Consider the following 11731-nt stretch of genomic DNA (forward strand, 5'->3'; position numbering starts at 1 on the left):
TTTCTTAACAGAAAAGAGGATACATTTTATCAGATTCGACTGAAGTAGCTAAATGAAAAAAGTTCTTGGTCATCTCGGTCTTCTAATAGTTCTCTAAACGGTGGAAAACTCCGAGAGATGTCCCGTAAACATCGAGCGAAACTTCTCTGTACAGTTCGAGCAGAGCATTTCATTATGGAGTGGGAACGGGGAACACAGGTCAGCTACACCACTGTACTAGACGGCTGCCTTTTGCTACACAGACCACTCTCGTCGATGTCAGCTCTAGAATTGTAATTACCCGTTACGAGCGTGCAGAACAAATCATGTGGACCGACAAATGGGCGGTGCTGCGGTTTCAGCGCGCAGTGGGCAGAATGCGATGTGTGCTTTCGTCGTACAAACAGGAAATGGCAGCTACCAGGAATGGTGGTGGCAGGAGACACGGTGGTTGATCAAACGGAGCAATTGGCGCGCGCCGCTGCCGCCGGGCGGCGTCAAATGGGCCCTCTGACGAGTACATCTCTGCCCGCCACGCCGGCGTAAAAAGGCCGTTCCATGCGTGCTGCCGGCGCACCGTGACTAGATATGGCGTAGTAGTAGCATTTGTCAAATGCGTCCAGATTTGCTGGTCGCGGAACAAAGTCTTTTAAAGTGTCTTTCTTCACCCTTCGGCTTGAATTACAATGGAAGCTCTGCAGTTTTTTTTTCCTTCCATTTGCTCTATAAATTTGAAATTTTATTTGTACGTAGGTCATGGGTCACAAACAAAGGGACTGGTGAGGAACTGCATATGCGCATTTGGTACTTTTCAATGTTCCTCTTTCCTGTAAGGCTAAATGGACTGCTACGACTCATCATCTTCATGGTCTAAATGCCAAAGCTTGTTGCTACTATTAATTTCCTCGGACCCTTGCTCTAGTTTAAATTACTTAATGCCTTCTAGTGTGCCAGTTTCCTCTTCCTTACTGGGCCTACCACCTACATCCATTTCCGAAATCTTGGTTGTGGTGATAGACTTGTCGGTAGCACAGGTTGGAAGGATTGTCAGTGGGCGAGACAACGAATTTTAATGCTAAAATGTAATGTGGTAACAGTTCGATCTGTAGCGTAGTTGAGTTCTATTTCAGTGTCGGAAACATCTGCTCCAAATTTGATCCATATCTGCATGAAACGTGTATGATTGTCATTATTTAGTCTTCAGTCTTCTGATTGGTTTTATGTGACCCACCTCACTCTTCATCTCGGACTAACACTTACACACGATGTACTCCATTATTTGATGAGCAGATTTAAAATATCTGCCATACCGCATAGTTTTAACTTTATAGACTTTCTCTAGAGCCGTGTGAGTTTTTCCCTAATGTGGTAGTACATGTTGCATCATCTTGTCTTTACTTCTTGTCACACTTCTCTCCCACATTATGCAGAAAACCTCCTTATCTCTTAACAGTCCACGTAATTTTCTACGTGTTTTTGTAGAACCACATTTCAAACGCTTAGAGCCTATCCTTTTCCGATTTTCCCATACACAACGATTCACGTCCATACAATGATGTACGTTCTTCGAAATTTCTTCGTCAAGTCGAGGCCAATATTTGATACTAATAGACTTCTTTTGGCCAGAAATGCCCTCTTTGCATGTACTATTCTGATTTTTATATCCTCCTTGGTTCGTCCGTCTTGCTTTATATTCCTTACAATGTAGCAGAGTTCTTTCACTCCATGGACACCGACTTCAGTGTTAAATTTAAGGCTAATCTCATTTCTGCTACTCTTCATTACTTTCATACTTCTTCAGTTTACCGTCAGTCCACATTCTATATTCATTAGACTCATCATTCATGAGATCTTGTAGCTCTTCTTCAATTTCGCTGAGGATAGCATCTTCATAAGTTGATCATATCATTGTTATACTTTCACAGAATTTCAATCCCCCTCCTGAACTTTACATTATCTCCGTCATTGCTTCTTCGATGTAGAGATTGAACAGTAGATGCAGAAAACTACAATACTGTCTCAGATCTACTTTAAACTGAGCACTTCTTTCTTAGCCTTCTGTTGTTATTCTTCCTTCTTGTTTCCGTATATACTGCACAGGGCTTTTCATAACTTCCTCCACTGCTTCAGAAGACAACTGCGGAAAAACGACAAAGTATACAGAAGATGGGTAGATCCAGTAGCCAGTAATATTTGTCTACTTTCTGCATGTTCTTCAATTTTTGATAGGTCGTATTCTGAAACCCCACAATTACTTATGAATTAATGTGACTGCTATCCGTGTTTTGCGATAGCTTAGACCGATTTTTGTGAGCGTATACAACTTCTTTAACATTCTTAAACGCTGTTTCTAGGTGAACAGATCTTACGAACGTGTTTTGCATTTTCTTGAGTGTCGCACAAAGTCATAACTGCCTCACTGATGCCTTTACCTTTCCTAAAGTCAAACTGATAGTCATCTGACACATCATCGATTTTCGTTTACATACTTCTGTGTATTATTCCTGTCAGTAATTTTGAAGCAGAACCTGCTCAGTTGCTTGCACGACAGATTTCGATCTTATCTGCCCTTGCTTTCTTTGGATTTTTCTGGATAACATTTTTATGAAAGTCTCAAAATACCCAAAATATCATCATCATCTTCCTTTCCAGTAATGTGAATTACTCTTATCTGTATCTCATAAGACGAAGCGAAGTGCCTTAATGAAGTATGAATAAATAAATCCTTCTATGCACAATTATTTTTTTTTACATGTCAGTGTAGATAAATCTTTCTTTTTTAACTTTGAAATTTGAATGATCACAAAAATAGGTAGTTAAGCTTCGTAAATTACATTATTTATCACTCGTAACAAGAAAAATACTTTTTATTAACTTGTCTGAATGGGAACATGCTGACACACTGACTGCCATTTGATGGATTAAAATATCATACTTGCTAAGAGTCCAAGTCTTCATCACATCAAACAATTGTAAAATTAGGGCTTCTAACAAATTGCTTAGAAGGGTGATAAAACGCTAGTTTATGTATATCGACAACTTCTGAAGTGTATTCAGACAGTTAATTTGTAGAATGATTTAAAATTCGTTTTGCTCTCTCTATCTTAAAAGATAAGCCAGTCATATTACATATCAATATTATATGTCATATTAATGTGGCCACTTGGCAAAAGCGTGAATATTCAGCAGGGTGGACCACTACAAGACATGCAATAACAGAGTCAGTGGTGTTCTGGAAGCTATCAGCCGGGATGTACGAGGTGCATTCAAGTTCTAAGGCCTCCAATTTTTTTTCTCCGGACTGGAAAGAGATAGAAACATGCGCATTGTTTTAAAATGGGGCCGCGTTCATTGTCAATACGTCCCAGAGATGGCAGCACCGTACGGTAGATGCAATTTTACCGCCAGCGGCGAGAATGAGAACTGTTTTAAATACTTAAAATGGCGACGTTTTCCTTACTTGAACAGCGAGCAATCATTCGTTTTCTGAATTTGCGTGATGTGAAACCAATTGAAATTCATCGACAGTTGAAGGAGACATGTGGTGATGGAGTTATGGATGTGTCGAAAGTGCGTTCGTGGGTGCGGCAGTTTAATGAAGGCAGAACATCGTGTGACAACAAACCGAAACAACCTCGGGCTCGCACAAGCCGGTCTGACGACATGATCGAGAAAGTGGAGAGAATTGTTTTGGGGGATCGCCGAATGACTGTTGAACAAATCGCCTCCAGAGTTGGCATTTCTGTGGGTTCTGTGCACTCAATCCTGCATGACGACGTGAAAATGCGAAAAGTGTCATCCAGGTGGGTGCCACGAATGCTGACAAACGACCACATGGCTGCCCGTGTGGCATGTTGCCAAGCAATGTTGACGCACATCGACAGCATGAATGGGACTTTCTTTTCGTCGGTTGTGACAATGGATGAGACGTGGATGCCATTTTTCAATCCAGAAACAAAGTGCCAGTCAGCTCAATGGAAGCACACAGATTCACCGCCACCAAAAAAATTTCGGGTAACCGCCAGTGCTGAAAAAATGATGGTGTCCATGTTCTGGGACAGGGAGGGCGTAATCCTCACCCATTGCGTTCCAAAGGGCACCACGGTAAGAGGTGCATCCTACGAAAATGTTTTGAAGAACAAATTCCTTCCTGCACTGCAACAAAAACGTCCGGGAAGGGCTGCGCGTGTGCTGTTTCACCAAGACAACGCACCCGCACATCGAGCTAACGTTACGCAACAGTTTCTTCGTGATAACAACTTTGAAGTGATTCCTGATGCTCCCTACTCACCTCACCTGGCTCCTAGCGACTTTTGGCTTTTTCCAACAATGAAAGACACTCTCCGTGGCCGCACATTCACCAGCCGGGCTGCTATTGACTCAGCGATTTTCCAGTGGTGAAAATAGACTCCTAAGGAAGCCTTCGCCGCTGCCATGGAATCATGGCGTCAGCGTTCTGAAAAATGTGTACGTCTGCAGGGCGATTACGTCGAGAAGTAACGCCAGTTTCATCGATTTCGGGTGAGTAGTTAATTAGAAAAAAAATTGGAGGCCTTAGAACTTGAATGCACCTCGTAGAGTCATGCCGGCCGCGGTGGCCAAGCGGTTCTAGGCGCTTCAGTCCGGAACCGCACAGCCGCTACGGTCGCAGGTTCGAATCCTGCCTCGGGCATGGATGTGTGAGACGTCCTTAGGTTAGTTAGGTTTAAGTAGTTCTACGTTCTAGGGGACTGATGACCTCAGAAGTTAAGTCCCATAGTGCTCAGAGCCATTTGAACCATTTGTAGAGCCATGCTGACTCCAGTGCCGTGGCGAACTGGGCTACGTTTCCTAGTCGCGCACAATACGATCGGGGCGGTCCCACAGAATTCTCTATTGGGTTTAAATACGGGAGTTTGGTGACCAGGGGAGTACAGAAAACTCATTCCGGTGCTGTACGAAGCGCGAACGTAAGCTGTGAGCTGTGTGACACATTGCAGTGTCCTGCTGGTAAGTGCCATTTTGCTGCGGAAATACAAACTGCGTGCCTTCTTTTGATCCATTCTACATCTACATCTACGTGATTACTCTGCTATTCGGTATAAAGTGCCTGGCAGAGGGTTCAATGAACCACCTTCAAGCAGCCTCTCTACCGTTCCACTCTTGAACGGCCCTGATTTCTCTTATTTTATCGTGATGATCATTTCTCCCTACGTAGGTGGGAGCCAACAGAATGTTTTCGCAATCGGAGGAGAAAACTGGTGATTGAAATTTCATGAGAAGATCCCGTCGCAACGAAAAAACGCCTTTGTTTTAATGATTGCCACATGTCTGTGGCAGTATCTCCCCTACTTCGCGATAATACAAAACGAGCTGCCCTTCTTTGTACTTTTTCGATATCATCCGTCAGTCCCATCTGATGCGGAACCCACACCGCACAGCAGTACTCCAGAATAGGGCGGACAAGCTTGGTGTAAGCAGCCTCTCTACTAGACCTGTTGGACCTTCTAAGTGTTCTGCCAAAGAATCACAGTCTTTGGTTGCCTCTACTCGCAATATTATATATGCGATCGTTACAATTTAGGTTATTTGTAATTGTAATCCCTAAGTATTTACTTGAATTTACACTCCTCAGATTTGTGTGACTTTTCGCGTAATCGAAATTTAGCTGATTTCTTTTAGTACTCATGTCAATAATTTCACACTTTTCTTTATTCAGGGTCAACTGCCACTTTTCGCGCCATGCAGCTATCTTATTTAAATCATTGTGCAAGTCGTTTTCGTCATCTAATGGCTTTACAAGACGGTAAATGACAGCATCATCTGCACACAATGTAAGGCGGCTACTCAGATTGTCTCCTATGTCGTTAATATAGATCAGGAACAATAGAGGGCCTATAACACTTCCTTGGGGAACGCCGGATATTACTTCTGTTTTACTCGATGACTTTCCGTCTATTACTACGAACTGTGACCTTTCTGACAGGAAATCACGACTCCAGTCGCACCCGAGGCGATACTCCATAGGCACGTTGTTTGGTTAGAAGACGCTTGTGAGCAATGGTGTTGAAAGCCTTCTGGAAATCTAAAAAATATGGAATGAATTTGACATCCCATGTCGATAGCACTTATTAATTCATGAGTATAAAGAGCTGGTTGTGTTTCACAGGAACGATATTTTCTGAACCCGTGCTGAATATGTGTCAATAAATCGTTTTCTTCTTGGTAGTTCATAATATTCGAATAAGGTATATGTTCCAAATCCCTACTACAAATTGACGTTAGTGTTATAGGCTTGTATTTCAGCGGATTACCCCTACTTCCCTTTTTGGGCATTGGTGTGACTTGAGCAATTCTCCAGTCTTTAGGTAGGGATCTTTCTGTGTGAGAGTGGTTGTATATAATTGCTAAATATGGAGCTATTTTATCAGCATATTCTGAGAGGAGCCTGACTGGTGTACAATCTGGACCGGAGGCCTTGCCTTATTAGGTGATTTAAGCTGCTTCGTTACTCCGAGGATATCTACTGCTATGTTTCTCATCTTGGCAGTTGTTCTTGATAGGAATTGTGTGTTCCAGAATGACGAAGTCATGAACCAGGCGCTAAACGGTCGTTGAAGTGACACTGTTGGTAAGCTCCTGATTCACCTGTACAGTCAGTTTCTTAACAGTAGTACGTCTATTCGCCCGTACACATTTCCGTAACATTCGTTCGCCCCATACCATCTAAGACCTGTGGTGCACCACAAGTGCCTCGCCCCATACCATCTAAGACCTGTGGTGCACCACAAGTGCCTCGCCCCGTACCATCTAAGACCTGTGGTGCACCACAAGTGCCTCGCCCCATACCATCTAAGACCTGTGGTGCACCACAAGTGCCTCGCCCCATACCATCTAAGACCTGTGGTGCACCACAAGTGCCTCGCCCCATACCATCTAAGACCTGTGGTGCACCACAAGTGCCTCGCCCCATACCATCTAAGACCTGTGGTGCACCACAAGTGCCTCGCCCCATACCATCTAAGACCTGTGGTGCACCACAAGTGCCTCGGCACCGGTTTCGGATAGCGCCATTTTGCCATGCGCGGCTAACAGTTTACAAACTTAGCCGTTTTGGAAATACTTCCACTTTTGGCCAAAAAGCCTATGACGTCGGATAACTCGCTCCGTTTTCGCATTACGACAACGACTGCGCTGTTTATCACGTCCTCCTCCTCCCCTGCCCCCTCCCCCCCCCGCCCTAGCCGAGCGGTCTAAAGGCGCTGCAGTCATGGACTGTGCGGATGGTCCCGGCCGAGATTCGAGTCCTCACTCGGGCATGGGTGTGTGTGTTTGTCCTTAGGATAATTTAGGTTAAGTAGTGTGTAAGCTTAGGGACTGATGACCTTAGCAGTTGAGTCCCATAAGATTTCACACACATCTGAACATTCCCCCCCCCCCCCCCCCCCCTCGACATGCTTTTGGTACCCACCACTGCTCATTGCTGCCACCTGCCGTTTGCGAGTGGTTATTGCACAAGGACTTGAACATAGACGACGATCACATTAACGTGACTGAACTGTGTATGTTGAAATGTTCAGTCTGTAACAGAAATCAATCACACGCCACCAGATCCTCTGGACTGGGCGAGGCGACGTTAGGTGTGTTGCATACCTGTCGGGCGTTACCTCGTTTCGCCAGATTTGTTTGCGTACGCTGTGTGTGCCTTACTAGATGCCCCCAGAAAGCGAAATGAGTGGATTGTCTCCAACGTGAGTGACAGCGTATTAAATACCGTGTAACAGAGATTTTTGTTCTACGTGATTATCTCTCTGTTTGTTACTTAAAAGTAAACAGTATTTGTAGCAAAACTGAAATTCCCAATTTTTATTATTTCACGTTTTATTCGATCTGTTACGTGAAGCAGATCTGTTACGTGAAACAGATGGCTGTTGTACTAAAAATAAAAAAATACACATTTATAATAGAAAAAGCAATTTCCTCAAAAAAAAAAGAAAAAAAAATAGAAAATAAAGTAAAAATAAAACTACAAAACAAAACCATATCAAACATAGCTTCAACACTTCATCGAGCTTATACGAAACATCCTTTTTTTTATTTGTAAACAACTTTTACACTTATCATTAATAACAGGAAACTCTTGCCTCTGATCATGAAGAAGAATGTTCTATTCAGTACAAAACAACGACAATGATTATATAGAATTTTTTATGTTTGTGCATGTAAACTGTACTTACTTCCATAGAATTGCAGTAATTACGGGATCAACTAGACTTTATTATTTATAAAAATAATGACATAAAATACACAGTGGATTTACCTGAACGACGTTTGTTTCTAATTATGTGGAAAACAAACAAACAAAAACAAAGAGATCAGGTCCTCTCTCACATACACTGTTAATTCTGTCATTCAATACGTCGTTTATGTACAGTACCAACAATATAGAACCCTAGCTTTGGCAGAGTGCAGATCCAATTGTGAGCGAACAAGACTGTACTTGGGGAACAGCGGCACCTGCATGAACACATGTGACGTCACCGTATGAAGCCCAAGCGACAGCGCTTGGCGAAAGGGGTGGGGGGTGGGGGGGGGCAGAGGAGGCGAAGGGACGGACTGAGGTCGCTGTTTGCTGTCATAACAAATATCTCTTGATTGCTTCCACTTAATGGTCTACATCTGTTAACTACACGGTAAATTATGGCGCCGATAATTCTGTAATTAATTGATTTTATTAGAGTGCGGATCGTCGTCGTAAATTGCACTGTTTCATTATTTGCAGAGTTTTGTCATCGGCGCATTAAGCAGCACGGGAGCAGTTTGAGCACAACTAAATTATCTGCTGAAAGCATTGCGGAGCTCATGCGAGAACTGAAACGAAGCACTGTCGCCTACAGACGAAGGAGAAACATTGACGTATAATCGTCTATCTGCTGAATTGAAATCTTGCCATGATGTTCCATTTATATTGGCAATTATGGTTTTCAGAAGTAACTTATGTGAAATCATGTATGGCATGTGTTAAAGTTGCGGTAAGTTTTCTGCCGTTGCAGATAGTTTAAGACCGAAAGCGGTAGCGGAATAAAAGGCATTATCACAGATAGCACAGTGTAATGCCTTTTGTAAAATTCTAATGGTTTACATAACCATTGACAGTATGTATGTACGCAAATTTGTATCTAGTTGAAACGTTCCTGACAAGTGCATATATTTTAATTAAGTGTATATGCTTCAGAAATGATTACTGCAGTGAGATATACATTAAACAGAGCGTGACAATGAATATCCAGAAACTGGAGCTGCAGTTTAATTACAGGATGTCCATAATTAAAGTTCCATTTCAAAATGCTGTAGCAAGAGAACCAGTCTTCAGAATAACGTCAAATTTGAGGAGCAGTTTATGGACGAAGGGGGAAGTCTCGTGAGGGAAAAAAAATAACGAAAATTTGACAAACATGCGCATGGCACCCGGCTGTTCCTCAGTTTGCGTCATAGACGCCCAACACGACTGTCTGCTGTTTGCATCAAGGATCGCATGTTGCTGGTAAAGCTCTTTTACAAGACCGATGATTGTACACCAGTAGCCCCGCAGAAGTAGCGAATACTCAAGGATACGCAAAACGGCATTGGTTCGGTGTGTGCTAAGGGCCTGAAGAAAATTATTACAAGCGCCATGTGACAGAGGGAGGAAAGAAGTTGATCCGACGTCGGTCGAAGATTTTGCCACATCATAGCAGGAGGGGTCAAGTGGTGGTGTGCGCGGGGAATTGCCCGAAAGCTGGACGTGCCTTTTAGCACCGTACGTAAAATTCTACGAAACATCACGCATTGCTATCCATACAAAATCAACCATGAAACTTCCTGGCAGATTAAAACTGTGTGCCCGACCGAGACTCGAACTCGGGACCTTTGCCTTTTGCGGGCAAGTGCTCTACCAACTGAGCTACCGAAGCACGACTCACACCCGGTACTCACAGCTTTACTTCTGCCAGTACCTCGTCTCCTACCTTCCAAACTTTTCAGAAGCTCTCCTACGAACCTTGCAGAACTAGCACTCCTGAAAGAAAGGATACTGCGGAGACATGGCTTAGCCACAGCCTGGGGGATGTTTCCAGAATGAGCTTCTGTTGGAAGGTAGGAGACGAGATACTGGCAGAAGTAAAGCTGTGAGTACCGCGCGTCAGTTGTACTTCGGTAGCTCAGATGGTAGAGTACTTGCCCGCGAAAGACAAAGGTCCCGAGTTCGAGTCTCGGTCGGGCACACAGTTTTAATCTGCCAGGAAGTTTCATATCAGCGCACACTCCGCTGCAGAGTGAAAATCTCATTCTGGAAAATCAACCATATTTAGCACCTCTTTCATGCTGATCTGTAAGCAAGACAAACGTTCGCTTTAGAATTTCTTGCCGGCTTGAAAAGAGGCAGTGAATCGCCATGGAACATTCTGTGGACAGACGAAGCCCATTTAAATCTCCAAGGACACTGCACAATATGGGCAACGGGAAATCCACACGCACATCAACCGGCACGACTCTATTCTGTAAAGGTGACTTTTTGTGATGCGGATTGACGGCATTGTTTATCGTAGGGCCGTATTTTTTGTAGGTAGTGTTACCTGTACCGTCACTGGTAAACGTAGTGATAGTCTGCGCACCAACGTCATTCCAACCCTCCAACAGCGTGGATGTGTGGGTAGGATCATTTTTATTCAAGATGGCGGTCCTCAGCACAGTTTGCAGCCGCTGAAGCGGCTGCTGCAGAAGAATTTTGTAAATGCTGCAACTATCAGTAGTCGTGTCCCTACGGCCTGGCCGTCAAGATCACATGATCTTGATCCGTTTGACGTCTGGCTGTGTGGGTATCTGAAAGATGTGTTCAGTGTTCCACCTATTAAAGTAGCTCAATTGAAGGCACATATTGCACAACATATTCTGAGCGTAAATCCCGAGACACTCCAATCTGTTGTGGAAAACATTGTTTTACGATTCCAACTTTTGGTAGCATATTGAACACTGAAAACCGAGATCATTTTGCTTTTTGAGCGATTTTCGGTCTCAGGATGCTTAGAAAACGATGTCATTTTGCTTTTTATGCGAGTTTTGCCCATTGGACAATTAAAAACCGATTTTCACATCCGATGGCCTTGGTGGCTGGACTTACCTCACTAACAGAGCCCCTCAGTGCAACGAGTCCGGGTAAGCTGTCAATTGCCCACTTCTGACGGAGCCATTCTGATGTTTATGTGGGTCCCTGGTCACGTCTGCCTGACAGGGAACGAGGCCGCTGACACTGCTGCCAACGCTGCAGTCCTCGTACTTCAGCCCGCTACTTCTTGCATTCCCTCCGATGATCTCTGTGTTGCCATCTCCAAGCAGGTGGTGTGACTTTGGCATCACCACTGGTCCTCCTTACATGGAAACAAGCTCCGGGTTATTAAGCCTCTCCCAGCAACTTGGACGACCTCCTCTCGGCCTCTCGCCTTGAGATCATTTTAGCTACGTTGCGTATCGGGTAGTGTCTTTTTTGCCACCGCCATTTGTTAACTGTTCACTGCGCTCACCCTTTGACGGTACCCTATTTTCTTATGGATTGCCCTTTCCAAAACCACTTACGTTTTAGTTTGTGTTTGCCGTCGGAGGTATCGGCCTTTTTAGCGAACGACGCTCTGGCTGTGGACTGCGTTTTACTTTCTATTCGTCGTAGAAATATGGCGAAGGCCATTTAATTTTTAGTTCAGCACCTCCGTTTCTTTATGGCGTATTTTATAGACCTTTC

General features: G+C 43.9%; 1 non-coding gene across 1 annotated transcript; it reads right to left on the reverse strand.

Annotated features, from left to right (window-relative positions):
* Window positions 1-9837: 9837 nt before the first annotated feature.
* Trnal-caa lies at window positions 9838-9912 on the reverse strand. Its single transcript has one exon. It is a non-coding gene; the product is annotated as a tRNA-Leu (tRNA).
* Window positions 9913-11731: the final 1819 nt, after the last annotated feature.

The sequence above is a fragment of the Schistocerca piceifrons genome, chromosome 6 (genome assembly GCF_021461385.2).
Source record: "Schistocerca piceifrons isolate TAMUIC-IGC-003096 chromosome 6, iqSchPice1.1, whole genome shotgun sequence".
In the NCBI taxonomy this organism is placed as follows: Eukaryota; Metazoa; Arthropoda; class Insecta; order Orthoptera; family Acrididae; genus Schistocerca; species Schistocerca piceifrons.